The 15,201-nt window shown below is 41.6% G+C and overlaps 1 protein-coding gene across 1 annotated transcript in view; it reads right to left on the reverse strand.

Moving 5' to 3' along the window:
- Window positions 1-14,601, reverse strand: part of LOC134205082 (acyl-CoA Delta-9 desaturase) — a 63,451-nt gene extending 48,850 nt beyond the window's left edge. The window contains exon 1 of the mRNA XM_062679987.1: window positions 14,198-14,601. The gene's annotated coding sequence lies outside the window, so the exon portion shown is untranslated. The remainder of the gene's footprint in view (window positions 1-14,197) is intronic.
- Between the last annotated feature and the right edge of the window lie 600 nt (window positions 14,602-15,201).

Genomic DNA, 15,201 nt, shown 5'->3' on the forward strand with positions numbered 1-15,201 from the left:
AAAGTGCCAACGCGAATCCATGGGGTAACGCCTATAGGGTCGTAATGGCCAAGGCACGTGCGGCGATGGCCCCTACAGAGCGGTCTCTAGAGATGCTGGAGAGGATCATCGCGGGGCTCTTCCCACGTCATGACCCAAGTATCTGGCCGCCCTTTGTGGAGCTTTCAGGGGCCAGGGTGGCCGACGAGGGAAGAGTAACTGTGGCGGAACTTGCGGAGATTGCACAGTCCCTCAGTGTAGGTAAGGCGCCAGGACCGGATGGTATTCCGAACCTGGCCATCAAAGGGGCCATTGCTGAAGCTCCCCAGATGTTCAGATCTGTCATGCAGAGATGCCTGGACGAGGGAGTCTTCCCTGAAGCATGGAAAAGGCAGAGCTTGGTCCTATTGCCAAAGGCGGGAAAACCGGCGGGAAAGGTGCTCGAGAAGATCATCCTCAACAAGTTGTTGATACGCACGGGGGTGCGGATGGTCTATCGATTAACCAGTTTGGCTTCCGAAAGGGTAAGTCGATCGTAGACGCTATTTTTTCGGTTACCAAATCCGCGGAGATAGCTATCCAGCGTAAGAGGAGGGGAGTTCGCTATTGTGCAGTGGTGACTCTCGACGTGAGGAATGCTTTCAATAGTGCCATTTGGGCAGCTATTGCAGATGCGACGGGTAACTGTACAAAATTCTCGGAAGCTACTTCCAGAATCGAGTACTGGTATACGACACGGAGACGGGGCTGAAGTGCGTTGACATAACCTCAGGGGTTCCGCAAGGTTCCATACTGGGTCCGGTGTTATGGTAATCGTCGGCTTCGCTGACGATATTACGCTGGAGGTCTACGCGGAATCGATTGAAGAGGTGGAGTTGACTGCAGCCCACTCGATCGCAATTGTGGAGGAGTGGATGAGTTCCAGGAAGTTAGTACTGGCTCACCACAAGACTGAGGTGGTTGTTGTTAATAACCGAAAGTCGGAGCAACAAGCGGTGATAAGGACAGGCAACTGCGCGGTCACATTTGAACGCTCCATCAAACTCTTGGGGGTTATGATCGACGATAAGCTCACCTTTGGTAGCCACGTCAATTACGCCTGCAAGCGTGCCTCCACAGCTATAGTGGCATTGTCACGGATGATGTCCAATAGCTCTGCGGTTTATGCCAGCAAGCGCAAGCTTCTGGCTAGCGTCGCTCTGTCCATACTGAGGTATGGGGGCCAGCTTGGGACACGGCCCTGCGAATTAACTACTACAGAACGAAGTTAGAAAGTACGTATAGGCTCATGTGCCTAAGAGTTGCGAGCGCGTACCGTATCGTGGCGCACGATGCACTTTGCGTCATCACCGGTATGATGCCTATTGACATCGTTATCGGTGAAGACATAGAGTGCTTCGAAATGCGCGGCACGAGAGGCATCCGAAGGACTGTCAGGATGGCCTCAATGGTCAAATGGCAGCGTGTGTGGGACAGTTCTACTAAGGGTAGATGGACACATAGGTTGATACCGGAGATAGGTACGTGGGTCAAGAGGCGCCATGGGGAAATCACTTTCCACCTTACCCAGGTCCTTACGGGCCATGGTTGCTTCAGACAGTATCTACACCGGTTCGGACACTTGGCCTCGCCAGAGTGTCCGGTGTGCGCAGGTTTAGAGGAAACGGCGAAACACGTGTTGTTCGTGTGCCCGCGTTTGCCACATGTGGTCTGGACACTACCCCGGACAACCTAGTCCGGAGGATGTGTAAAGATGAAGTTGGCTGGAACGCCGTTTTATCGGCCATCGTCCAAATCGGCTCGGAGCTACACAGAAGGTGGCGCGTGGACTCGAGGAATGGCTAGTTCAGGCGTAAATAAGAGGTGGTCCAAAGGTTCGGAGTCGGCTTCATGGGTCATACCGGTGCCCTGTGGTCGAACTCGATCCTTTTATCGAACAAGTGACCGCGCGAAGAACAACATGGTATCGTCGCTTTCGCGGCGTCGGTCAACCGAGCGGGTTCCGAGCTCGAGGACGGAAAGGGGTCCTCGTCAAGGCTGGGGCAGGCGTAGGCACCGCGTCGGCAAGTCCCTCTGTGTGTTGGCGAACAGACCCTATCGCAGAGAGGTCAATTTGGGGTGTACGCCGCATCATCATTCTTGATACCAGCCGTGCAAAGGGAAGCAGGCGCGAAGTCGACCCTTCCCACCTTCCGAGAACATAGGGCGTGGTTAGGCCACCTGGAAAGCCGGCAATGCGCTGGCACGATACCATGGTGTTCTTCTAAAAAAGCGAGTCACGATGTTCGATGCTGCAAGAACACGCAGCTAACCTCGAGGGTGCGTTGTGCACTGGCCCCCCTTTGAAGCATTACTTTCTGGTTGTACTGAAGGGACGATGGGCTTGGCGGCAATGGAAACGGTTTAGCGAGTCGGGGATGCAGTCCTGCCTCCCTCATTTGCTGTTGGAGGTGGCCCCTAACCCCGGACTTCCTGGACTACCCAGGATGTCTGTTGAGCAGATTCCCCCTCCATTGCTTAGGAAGAAAGAAAAAAAGCACACACACATACATCACCTCAATTCGTCTAACTGAGTCGATTAATATATAACACTATGAGTCTCCGGGCCTCCTATAAAAAGTTCATTTTTGAAGCAAACATATAGCCTTAACGTATACTTTGTATACGAGAAAGGCACAAAAAATCATGGGAGATGAAAAATATTTCAAGAACACTATTTTATTCCAAAATGGTGTATTTCCATTTGAAATGAACGGCGCTGGCTTACATGCGCCATCCAAAAATGATTTGTGAAATATGCCAATACATAGCAAGATTAGTGTAAATTCTATTCTTTATTTTAGTCATTTTTTTATACAGCTATTAATATTAAGGAAATATTTATTTAGGAGAAATGACGGCTTTGGCAAGTTTTGTTCTATTATTGTCAGGGGGGTTTTTGTCGACCAAATTTTATGAAATTTGGCAACAATATTCTTTGATATGCAAAGAATGTTTAGGCCAAATTTGAGCATAATAAGTTATAGAAAACTCCCTGACAATAATAGAACAAAACCTGCCAAAGCCGTCATTCTCCCTATCTAATTTTAATAAGCATTGCATAAAACGCCGAAATTGCATAAAAACGCTCAAAAGGAAACTCAACAGGATTTTCAGTAGAAATTCTTGAGAACCGTGAAAATTCCATCTCCTGAAAATTCCGAAGTACTTCCCGTACATATTTTTAAAACTTTCTTATGGAAATGCTGGAAAATTTATGGTGGATTCTCAAAAGACTTATCTGTAGAAATTTCGAATAATTTCCGAACAATTTTCAGTGCAAATATGAAACTTCTATAAAACTCCTGTGGAAAATCGAAAAAATTCTTAGCAAATGTGAATTATTATGAATACATATTATGATAAATTATTTGTAAAACGGGAAGATAAATATTTCGAGTTGTCTTCTTCTTGTTGGCATTACATCCCCCACTGGAACATTGCCGCTACAAAGATTTGTGTTCATTCACAGTTATTACCTGCGAGTTTTCTAAGCCAAATTACATCTTACCGCACGGCAAGGGAATGCCCAATTTGGAATTGTGCGAAATTGTACATAGGATTAATCTTATTTTAATTTACTATGAATTCAAATTATATTTGAAAGATGTAAATTAATTTTCGTCAGATATTTAAATACAACCTATACATATTTCTGTTTACTTTGTTTTGTGAATGTCGAAATTATTCAAATTTTAAATGAATACACGGGGGGCCTTATTTAGCCTAACGGTAAGATGTGCGGCTACAAAGCAAGACCTTGCTTCGGTTTCCGGTCCGGTCTAGCAATTTTTCGGGTTGGAAATTCTCTCGACCTCCCTGTGCATAAAGTATCTTCGTGTTAGCCTCATTATATACGAAGGCAATGTCCCAGTGGGGGATGTAATGCCAATAAAAAGAGAACACTTTAATTTAACAACTAAAAATATAAAGTTATAAGTTACTCATTCAATTATAAGGTTAAATTTAAGTTTGGAGCAGCTCTTTTCGATGCTCAATTAACATTGAACATGCTATCACTACTCTAAGAAACAGTCAGAGGTATCGAATATTTAATGTCGATAAGTTATAATGTAAATAGCTCGCACGTGATTCGTCTTTGTTCATCATGAATATTCCATCAATTCACATTTTTAATATCGTGAACGAAAAGAATTTCCTTCGCAACCGGGAAGTTCGGACTCGTAATCCTTTCGAGGTGTTTCACCTTTCGTTCACAATGTACGTCAAACATGTTTGACGTACATTGACTCCGCTTCCGAAAATGAGATAATCCGGCGTTTCGACGCACTAACCAAGGCTGTCAACTATGTTATAAATTATATAGATGGGTTTTAATGGAATATTTATGGTAAACGAGTGTGAATCGCGCTCGACTATTTTTGTTTGGATTCACCTTTTAACATATTTGGGTCGTCTTTTTCGTGTTCCCTGTGGTTTGCGGAAAAAATGATAATAATTTCTTGCCTGACAATCATCCATACATAATAAATGTGCCGCAGTATGTAATTTTCATTCTTTTTGCTAACATGCGTGTTAACTGATGAAAAAAATCACAGAAATAATCATCAAATGCTTTAGCCAAGCAAGCCTTTGGCACAGCAGAGTGCGATTGAATTCGCATTCTATACCGTCCCGCCCAGACAGTTCCTGGGGGGCATGGAGTGCGATCCTCTCGTTTAATAAACAATGTGCACTCGCTTGGCTGTGGGTATACAATAGTAAAGCACATGTGGAGATTGGACAAATCAAGCATCCGAAAGATATTCAATTTGCAAAAAGAGAGCTAACCGCGGTGGAGGTTGGTACTCGGATTCTGATGGCTTTTCCGCAAACGTGACCTTTAAGTGGTCTTGTTGTGTAGGGGTTATCACGCCTATCTAGAGAGTAGGAGGTTGAGGGTTCGAGTCCCTCCAAGACACGTGGATTCTTTTTCGCAAATTTCATATCAATTTGTCCATTTCGAAACATATGCTGTGCATATGCACAGCCAAGATATTTAACAAAAAAATGGTTTTCGTACGGCCGAGTTGCCGAATAATATGCAATTAATTGTCACAGAAATAAAACAAATCAAATTCCTTTTCATTACTTTGTTTTTGATGTTCCATCCCATGGGAGCTATGAGATGAAGTACCGAACCGTTCCCCTATATGTAATTGAAAGTATAATAATATCATTTTCTACTCGAAAACTTAAATTATTTTGTTTCGAATTGATGCATTGAAGATGGAACGTATCAAAAAATTACACCATTCGACGGTAGCTGCTAAATTTTCCGATGAATGCATCTGGACTGGAATCCGCCTCGCGGAAGCTGAGTCGTCACACGACTAGTCGGGGGTTTCTCACTTGCGCGGGCGTATAAATCACTGAATCGTTACCAGTTAGTGATGCAAACAACTTGATCACTGACCATGGCTCTACATCATCTGTTTACTATTGGAGTGCAGTATATTGTTTTGAAGTGTAATGAGAAAATTGAATCGGTCAAACGTTAAACGATTTATTGAATAGCTTCAGGGTGGTGGCAAAAATATTATCTAATGCAATACTGCTGCAAAAATTCATGGTTCATGAGGTTTAATTGAACTATTCGATTTCATCGGGAGAAACTAGGTTTGTGCAAAATATCAAGCGAAGCATGGATACCAATGAGGCTATAAATTACCAAACCGATCTGACGCTCAGTAAATTTCTATCGTTTCCTGAATGTTGTAACTCTGTTTATTGCTTGACCTTGCAAAAAACAAGGTCACACACTATTCTAACTAATTCTACTGATCTCATAAAACGAGTCAATTAGAATTCAGCAATTTCCAATCCAAACCGCCAGATTCGCCCCGAAAACAATAAAACATCCAAAATCGGTAATTAAACCCAGCATCGCAATGGTTTCAGTTGAGGGACGCAATTAGCTGTTGACAATCGAACCAGCAGCACAACCATCGTCAAATAGAAACTGTGGGAGCAGCATGGACTTGGAACTCCCCGACCTTCGATTGGGGCTGTGTGGTGGCCTTTAAAGGTGGATTCAATTTGGAAACAGGTGCTAATGTTTAACATACGCCGCAGTTTGGTTTGGCTTGGCGCATCCGCCATGAGGTTACCCACATCGGGGAGAAGTGAATCAGCAAGATCACAATTATTCGAAAATAAACATCGAATGTATCCAGTAAATATTGACAAACTGTGAGATACTCAAACAGGATGGTTCACTGGCAATAGGTATCGCCAATAGTCGTATGCGGCATCTGGCGAGGTCAATGCCGCGAGCATACTCTGAATATTTTGTCACTAATTACAATTTGATACTGCCTCGACCGATGATTTAGGTTGTTCGGGATTATAAACTCTACTGAATTGATAATGTCGAAGACGCTTATCTGCTTTGAGAATTTGATGTGCAGAAGCTACAACAATTCAAGATCGTGCTGAAGGTGGTTTGGTTCGGATTCTGTTCCGGTCCAACTAGTTGAACATTTTCTCGGCTTTGCTGAGTGTCAATGCGTGCGAAAAATTGGTAAGCCGTAATAAAAGTTCGAACTTTTATATTGGCAAAAAGAGAGAATGTAAAATCTAACATATGCGTGCGCATATGATTATCCGCTACGCAAAAAATCTGCATAAAAATTTTATTAGTCAATCAAATTCTGGTGTGATTCAATATATAGGTTATGAGAATTCAAAACATATTTATAAGGACGTGCAATATTCATATGTCATATTTTTTATGCATAAATATATTGAAATTATTCATTTGATACTGAAGCCCCTGGTGCAAACATAGCACAGTTTTCAACAAGATCGCAATCCAACATTGATTAACATGTTCTTGTCTATTATAGAGCCCTCAATAGCCTCTATTATGGTTTACGGAGATTTGTATTAAAAAAATTTCTGTTTCAGCACACCATTTCATTGCCTTTACAATGCATAGAGCTAATGTTGGAACAAAAACCAATTTCAACCAGTGAAATTTCGATGATAACCCTATGCGGATGACCAAACAACTTGTGGTGCACACTGAATCAGTAACAGAAGATGCGACCCAATGGACACAACTGAGAAATGCATGTTATATGGCCCTGCACTGTACTTGAAGTATTGAGACGGCAAATATGTGTTGACATATTGTGCTTCTGTTATCATAAACGTTTATAGCGAGCCATTTGTTGTGAAAATTGATTTCACGAAAATATACGTTGATACTTGTTACTACCCTGTATAGGAAAACGGGAGCAGTTTGTCCTCATTGGATGTTGTCAGAGTCATGTACGTAAGAGTAACGACATGTGCCGCTTGGGACACGATTTTGTGTGGGAATGACAGATGAATCTTGTTCCAATTCTGACACTGTTGACACTTTAGATGTTGTGTTCAATTCGTGCCGCATGAAACGTTACCAGTTGAAATTTCACTCAACATTATCCAGTTTTATGGTCTTTCCATAAGCTGTGTACTAATTATATCCAGATTTATGGTTCACGTTGCAGCGCCCATGACACATGTAGCTATTGCCCATGTCATCCACAAATCGACCACATCTGATTGATGCGGCACGTTTCCGACATTATCGACGTCAGGACATATCGTGGCGCTAACATGAACTCTGACCACTATCTGGTGATGTTTGAATTGCTCTAAAACAATCCGTCGACGGCCATCTCGGTATAACCAAAAACGACTGAAGCTACCCGATGTCACCATTGCATATGCGCAGCATCTCGTGGCAACGTTGCTGAAAGAGGGTGAGCTCGTTGGGCTCTTTTTAGGACTGTTGGAATACAGTTAAAACAGCCATCAAAGATGCAGCGGAGAACAACGTCGAATATACGGGACGGAACGATTTATTGGACGAAGAGTGTAGGCAGATTTTGGAGAAGAAGGACGCAACACGAGCAGCCGCGTTTGCCGAATCGAGTTGAGTCCCGCCTATGTCATGTGATAGTTTTTCATGTTTGCTGTTCAATCCAGTCAATTTGTTTGCTTCACGGTTAATAAGGATGGACATTGGCGACCGGACAATAATTGAAAAGGCGGCAGATCTCCTGCACCTGCCAGAAACGTGATCTATCTTGGATCCTTGCTAATGGCTGATAATGACCATGCTCGAGAAGGACTTGCAACCACTCGGGATATTTGTGAAATGAGTGGTTAGGGCTATCTTTGCCGTGCAGGCGAAGGATGAACCACCCTGTTTCCAGAAGGAGGCAAAATCAGGGCATGTAGCAAAAATGTCGGAAAGCAACCCTGAAGATGGTGTTCGTTTTACAACCGGCCGGAACAAGCCCAGCAAACGAGGTAATCGGACTTCGACGAACATGAGGCGCAACTAAGGATGGAGAGATGTGTCCTCGAACCGTGTATTGTGGCACCAAATGGTTAATCTAGTGCTAATTGTTTTGATGAAAGCTAAATTGATGAATGCCGGAAAAAAATGTTGCGTCTAATGGTTGCAATTATTACAAAATCGAATTATTTTGGGCAAAGTGTCCTTTAAAATTCAATCAATACCAGCTTATCACACATTAGTAAGATAGAAATACTTATTTTGTTGTCCCGAGTTTAGCTGAAATAAATATTATTTAAATTATTCACAGCTTTTCATTGAATTAACAAGAATGCAAGTGTAATGTAATCACATACACCCAAACACAAATCTTACAATCATTGTATAGGTTCTAATACGGACAGCAGGGACTATGTCCAAGGGCTTGATGATCCCTCCCCAGGCCATCTGCGAGTTGTGGCGCCTGCCTAGGATGTGGTGGGGTTTGACAGTGGGCCCTGTTAAACCTCTATAAAAAGCTGCATATATCCGCAAGTAGGCTCCACCAAAGCGATCGTGTGCCGCTCAAAGCGCGCAAGCCCAAGTCCTGGTGTTAGGTGGGACGCTAAACAGCCCTAAACGACAGCCCTCCGACGAGGCAGGAGGGTTGCACAGGCCCAAAAAGCCGCCTTTAAAAACAACCATTACGAACGACATAGAAGATAATACGACTCGATACAATCGGCAACGACCTAGGCGACGAATGAAGGATCACGATTGGAAGCTTGGAGCATGGTCGCCTACAATGTACTCTTCCAAATTTTATGCCGCCGACTAACACCAATTGCAAGAGAGTTCGTGGGGCAGTACCAGGCGGGATTTATGGGTGAACGCTTTACCACAGACCAGGTGTTCGCCATACGTCAGGTATTGCAGAAATGCCGCGAATACAACGTGCCCACACATAATCTATTTATCGACTTCAAAGCCGCATATGATACAATCGATCGGGACCAGCTATGGCAGCTAATGCACGAAAACGGATTTCCGGATACACTGATACGGTTGATCAAGGCGACGATGGATCGGATGATGTGCGTAGTTCGAGTTTCAGTGGCATCCTCGAGTCCCTTCGAAACGCGTAGAGGGTTACGGCAAGGTGATGGTCTTTCGTGTCTGCTATTCAGCATCGCTTTGGAGGGAGTAATACGAAGGGCAGAGATTGACACGAGTGGTAAGATTTTCACGAAATACGTCCAGTTATTTGGTTTCGCCGACGACATTGATATCATGGCACGTAGCTTTGAGAGGATGGATGAAGCCTACATCAGACTGAAAAGCGAATCTAAACGGATTGGACTAGTCATCAACACGTCGAAGACGAAGTACATGATAGGAAGAGGCTCAAGAGAGGTCAATGTAAGCCACCCACCACGAGTTTCTATCGGTGGTGACGAAATAGAGGTGGTTGAAGAATTCGTGTACTTGGGCTCACTGGTGACCGTCATTAACGATACCAGCAGAGAAATTCGAAGACGCAAAGTGGCTGGAAATCGTACGTACTTTGGACTCCGCAAGACGCTCCGATCGAATAGAGTTCGCCGCCGTACCAAACTGACTATCTACAAAACGCTTATTAGATCGGTAGTTCTCTACGGACACGAGACCTGGACGATGCTCGTGGAGGACCAACGCGCACTGGAAGTTTTCGAAAGGAAAGTGTTGCGTACCATCTATGGTGGGGTGCAGATGGCGGACGGTGGTCGGGCTGTTGGGAGAACCATCCATCGTTCACACCGCGAAAATCGGAAGACTGCGGTGGGCCGGGCACGTAGCCAGAATGTCGAACAGTAATCCGGTGAAAATGTCGACAACGATCCGACGGGAACAAGAAGGCGAGATGCACATCGGGCAAGGTGGATCGATCAGGTGGTGGACGATTTGCGGTCCCTCCGCAGACTGCGTGGTTGGCGAAGTGCAGGTGAATGGAGAAGACTTTTATGTGCAGCACAGGCCACTCCGGCCTTAGTCTGGTAATAAATAAATAAGGTTCTAATACAAGAAATGTAAGCTTTTTATGGAGGCTGGATAACTGTGGAGAGCTATGACATTGTTTATAACATATGTGAGTCATCACGTCCCCCGTCTATCGGAGGTTCCGAAATCACCAGTTGGAGAAGTCACTAAAAAGTTGCATGACAGCAAAACTTTCGTGCAGAATACCTAACCTCAAGCTGGACTACGTACGTTTAAGGTTCAGAAGTCCCCAAAGCATATGTTTTTTATGGCAATCCATTAAATGCACAGTTTACTGTACTTAAATGCACAGTTTACTAACTGTCCCCTTTTAAAATGACCTAAAGTGGTGATGGATGACATTAAGACAGCGACATTAAGAAAGCATGGATTAATAAGTAAACTATCGAATTTAAGGTCGTGCAGATCCTTATGGCTGGAGTTAATGCTAAGGTCACGCATTCGGGTATAAAGACGAAATAAATTAAATGAATTGTGCCACAGCTAGCTTTAGTTGTTTATTTTTACTCCCTTTAAATTTGGTGACAATTGGATAAAAATTCAAATTTTTGGAATGAATTGTGCGAATTTTATCAAAATTCGTATTGGAGGTTCTCTTGATATTCACCGAATGAACCAAACAAATGAACCGTTTGTTTAAGAAACTGCATTTGTGACATTTTTTGGCAAAAATTAGATTTTTATATATTCTGAGTCCTCGTCTTCTGGTAAAAAATACAAAAAAAATTGTTTGGAGAAGTATGCCATTTTTTTTTCGTTTGTTTGAGAAACTACTTAGAATCTGTTTACAAATTACGTAAAGCGTTTGGTAGGAGGGGGTGGTCCACCTTGCGTTATACTTTGTCACACTAGATGGGGAGGGGTTGGTACTATCAAGTGTTACGCGTAACAGATTTTTTAATGACTGGTTGAACCAGTTGTTGACATGTGTTGGTCAAGACGATGAATCCGAATCCACCTCTTCACTACCTTTTTGATTTAGATTTTGACTTTTCATCTCCTAGTTTTTCGAAAAATGTTGATGACACATTAACCAAATCAAGCACATAGTAGAACTGATTTGTGTAAAAAAAAAACCAAACGAATATTGTATTTCTAAGCAGAACTAGAATAGTTTAGTTTTATTTAGAATGACTTTAACAAAAAAGAGGCAATTTTCCAAATTAGTCTGTCTGTTGAATGCCAGTAATGGGAAATTCTGGACCACACAATAAACTTTTTATACCCTATGCTATTTTTCCAAATGCATTCCAGGATTTCCCAGAAAATGTTTGGTTTAGCAGGGGTAAAAACTCCGATTTTTGCGTTACGTAATTTGTGAACAAGCACGTACACGGACTTTGATGAGCAATTATGGAGTACTCCATAATTCCGAACTGTAAGTGCCCCAGGGTGTTGAGTTTTGTCTAAAACTATTGATCTGCCAATTTATTAAAAACAGGTTTTTGTGCTTTTCTCAGAATTGTGTAGAATGGATATATGCAGTTTCCCAAACAAATGATTCAACCAGTAACAAGATCAAGCAGATGCTCACTTTGGCTTGTTCTCCCATATGGTCCTCTGCTAATCTAAATCGATCAGTTCACTCCCAAGAGAGTACATCGAACCCCGATATACCCTCCATGGTCTAATCGACACCTCAAACGTTTGAAAGCGACTAAGCGATCGGCTCTCAAGAAATGCCTTTATTATTTATATTTATTATATTTGACGAATAATTCTGTGTTCCTAATCGATTGATTCCAACATTTGAGCAGTTATTGTCGGCGACAGCTCACCTACTTTTCTCACCTGAAAAAATCTCAAATGAAAATTGCAATCATTAAATATCATCTGAGGGTGATATGTAAAATTATTTACTGCGAGCTCTTATACTATATCCTACAACATATTGCTTATCTCTACGTATGCAAATTTAATTCTTGTAACGTTCGTGATTTCTCTCATTTAGAGTAGACTGTCCTGTTTGGAGTTGAAGCCAATTCAGAGTAATGGCATTCGGGTAATGGTATTATGGGTATTGGTATTTTATGTAGTGTCGTTGACTCGAATAAAATGGATCGGTCCATTATGCGTCGGACAGCAAAAGTTTTTGAATTAGTTTCATATTTTCCTCCTTTCCTTCAAAAAGTAAAGATTCCCCGAAGCACACGCGACGCGTTGGTTAGGAAGCAATTTCTCAAGCATTCGATTTCAACAGCTCAAGAAAATATAATTCTACAATTCAAAATTATAAATATTTTAAGAGGTATCCTATTTCTATTACATATTTATTTTAATAATAATAAATTAGCTGGCCTTGAACGCCTATTATTATAATTCAAATTTATTGAAATGATAGAACGGATTGTTTACTAACAGAATAGAACACAACCATATCACCGACAAGCAAATAAATATCAACGCTACCTGAGAGTGCCGGTTTCGAGGAAACCCACTTGCTTGAAGCACGCGCGTGTCTATAGGAGACCATATTATGCTCCACAGCTTCACGCTCGGAATAATAAGGTTGACTTGATGCGAGATACCTAATCGGAAAATCGAATAATGTTGACCCGCTGTCCTAACTAAAATCAATTTGAAGACCGGATTCCCACCGCGGTAGCATGCATTTCAATACCCTGGGGCTAAGGAAATATGTAAATCGTCCAAATTCCGGATAATTCGCAAATTCCAGTTTACATTGAATAATAAAATAGTGCACAGTGGTACTGAGTCGGCAATTGAAACTATTTAAATTCAACTTTTACAGATCAACAAGTATACAACCAAAAAAAAATCTGTATTAAATCTACAATCAGGTAAAACTATAAAAAATGCAAGCCTTTTCTACAAACCAAATTAAATTAATGCAAAACTATAAGATTTTAATACAATGATTGTAATGCAAATTTTCTGGTAAGCGACGATGCAAGATCTTGAAAACAATGAAGTTATCATTTTGCTTAGTCTAATAAAATGTTCAACCCAAAAAATCACTAACGAAATCAGGTCTTTGCGTTCCAAAGTTATTTCCAAATCATTTTTTTTTTCAAAGGCCACCACTTGGAAAAAAATAATCAAAATTGGAGCGTAAAAGTAGAGAAATGAAAGCCAATAAATAGGATTTGATGATACGAAAATTATTTTAAGCTTTTTGTAGAATGTATTTACTTGTCATAAGACGGGTTTATACTATTCCATTTATTTCCACTACTTTATTGTACCTTTGACAGATACGTATCTCGACCTCAACAGTAAGGCCGTCTTTAGTGTCTCGAATTATCGAAATACGTATCTGTCAAAGGTACAATAAATTAGTGGAATCAAATGGAATAGTACAAACTCGTCTTATGACAAGTAGGATTTGATGGATCTATCTCTAATGGGATCTATCTCCCTGAAGTGCTAGTTTAACCTATCTTATACACTTTTATTTATTTTTATTATGCACCATCACCGCTAGGAGATTCATATTTTTTGTATAAGAATCTATCAACTTCTTATATGTCCAGTTCTTATACAGATTTTATACGGTTCTTATCATAATTGTAAGAAAATCTAACATCCGCTAATTAGGTGTTTGAATACATCAACAAATTGAGCAAGAAGGGGCCAACATATAGATCGAGAAAGGTTACCGAGATACGTAAACAAAAATGTAGGACACCGCCATGATAATAGTAAACGAAAACACATTTCATACCTTACTAACCAGCAACCTTCTAGAATAGAGGGTAATATCAATGTTTGAAATGATCTTTATGAATTTACATTTTTAATGACTGACCAGTTTCGAAATGTTCTTCGGAGCACTTCTACAGATATTGGGCCACATTGTGATTGGTTTTGCGTTTTAAATAAATGAACAATAAATGATCTTGCTCTTACCTTTCCAATTGGATCGAATCTCCTCAGTCAGACTCGGAATGCTGATTGAACCGAAAACCGCTCTCGAGAACTGACTAACTTTTTGCACAGAACTTCACACTCTCCGCGATGCCGATCTCCAATGAAGCTCCAAGCTATCGTTCACTAATTTTCCGAACCCAACAAGCACACGCACGCACTGTCCTCAAAGGCAAATCACAATCACAAAATGATACTCCACGATGTCCATTCGCGCTAGCCACTTAATTCCAGCTTCGATTCGAGTTTTCTTCGAATTTTCCAGGCTCGTTGGCTGCCCCTTTCTACACTGTCGTCAGGTGCTCGGTCGGTTGTTTGCCCGCGATGAGCGGGAGAGTGTCGTCCGTTCGGCGCGAGTGTTCTAGTGCGAATAATCGACCGATAAGCGAAACCGTCCGCGAGGGCGATTGATGCGACGGCGTCGCCGCTTCCCATTGTTGTTGGCGTTGCCACTCTGGCTGTAAGTGGCGCGGTTCTACGCGTTTCTGTGGCAAGTAAGGTAGAAGGTGATAACGCCAACTTTTCAGATCCCGAACCTGTTAATTTTGCAGAACAGAACTATCGTGTCACATGGCTATTTATGGACCATATGTTTTGCTCGAAATCTTAAATTTGATCTCCCTAGGGTGAGTGTATTAATTATGATTATATTTCTTCATATCGACACTTCAGTTGGATCTTCTTTGAAAGATATCATGTATATAAATATTTTTTTCTTAAGCAGTGGATTTTAAATGTTTCAAACTATTTAAGTGTTCACAAAAAATAACATATTTAGAATCCACCCAATATGAAAGCTATCCTCAATGATTCATATACCCAACCAGCGGATGGCAGATTTTAATACAGTTCTGCATAAGAACCTTACAGAAATTGTATAAAAATTTGGCATATGCAATTTCGAAAGATTTTAATACAATTGTTGGATAGAAATCTTACAGATTTGTATGATTTTAATAAAATATTTGTATAAAAAGCTTACAGAA

The sequence above is a fragment of the Armigeres subalbatus genome, chromosome 1 (genome assembly GCF_024139115.2).
Source record: "Armigeres subalbatus isolate Guangzhou_Male chromosome 1, GZ_Asu_2, whole genome shotgun sequence".
NCBI classification, from domain to species: Eukaryota; Metazoa; Arthropoda; class Insecta; order Diptera; family Culicidae; genus Armigeres; species Armigeres subalbatus.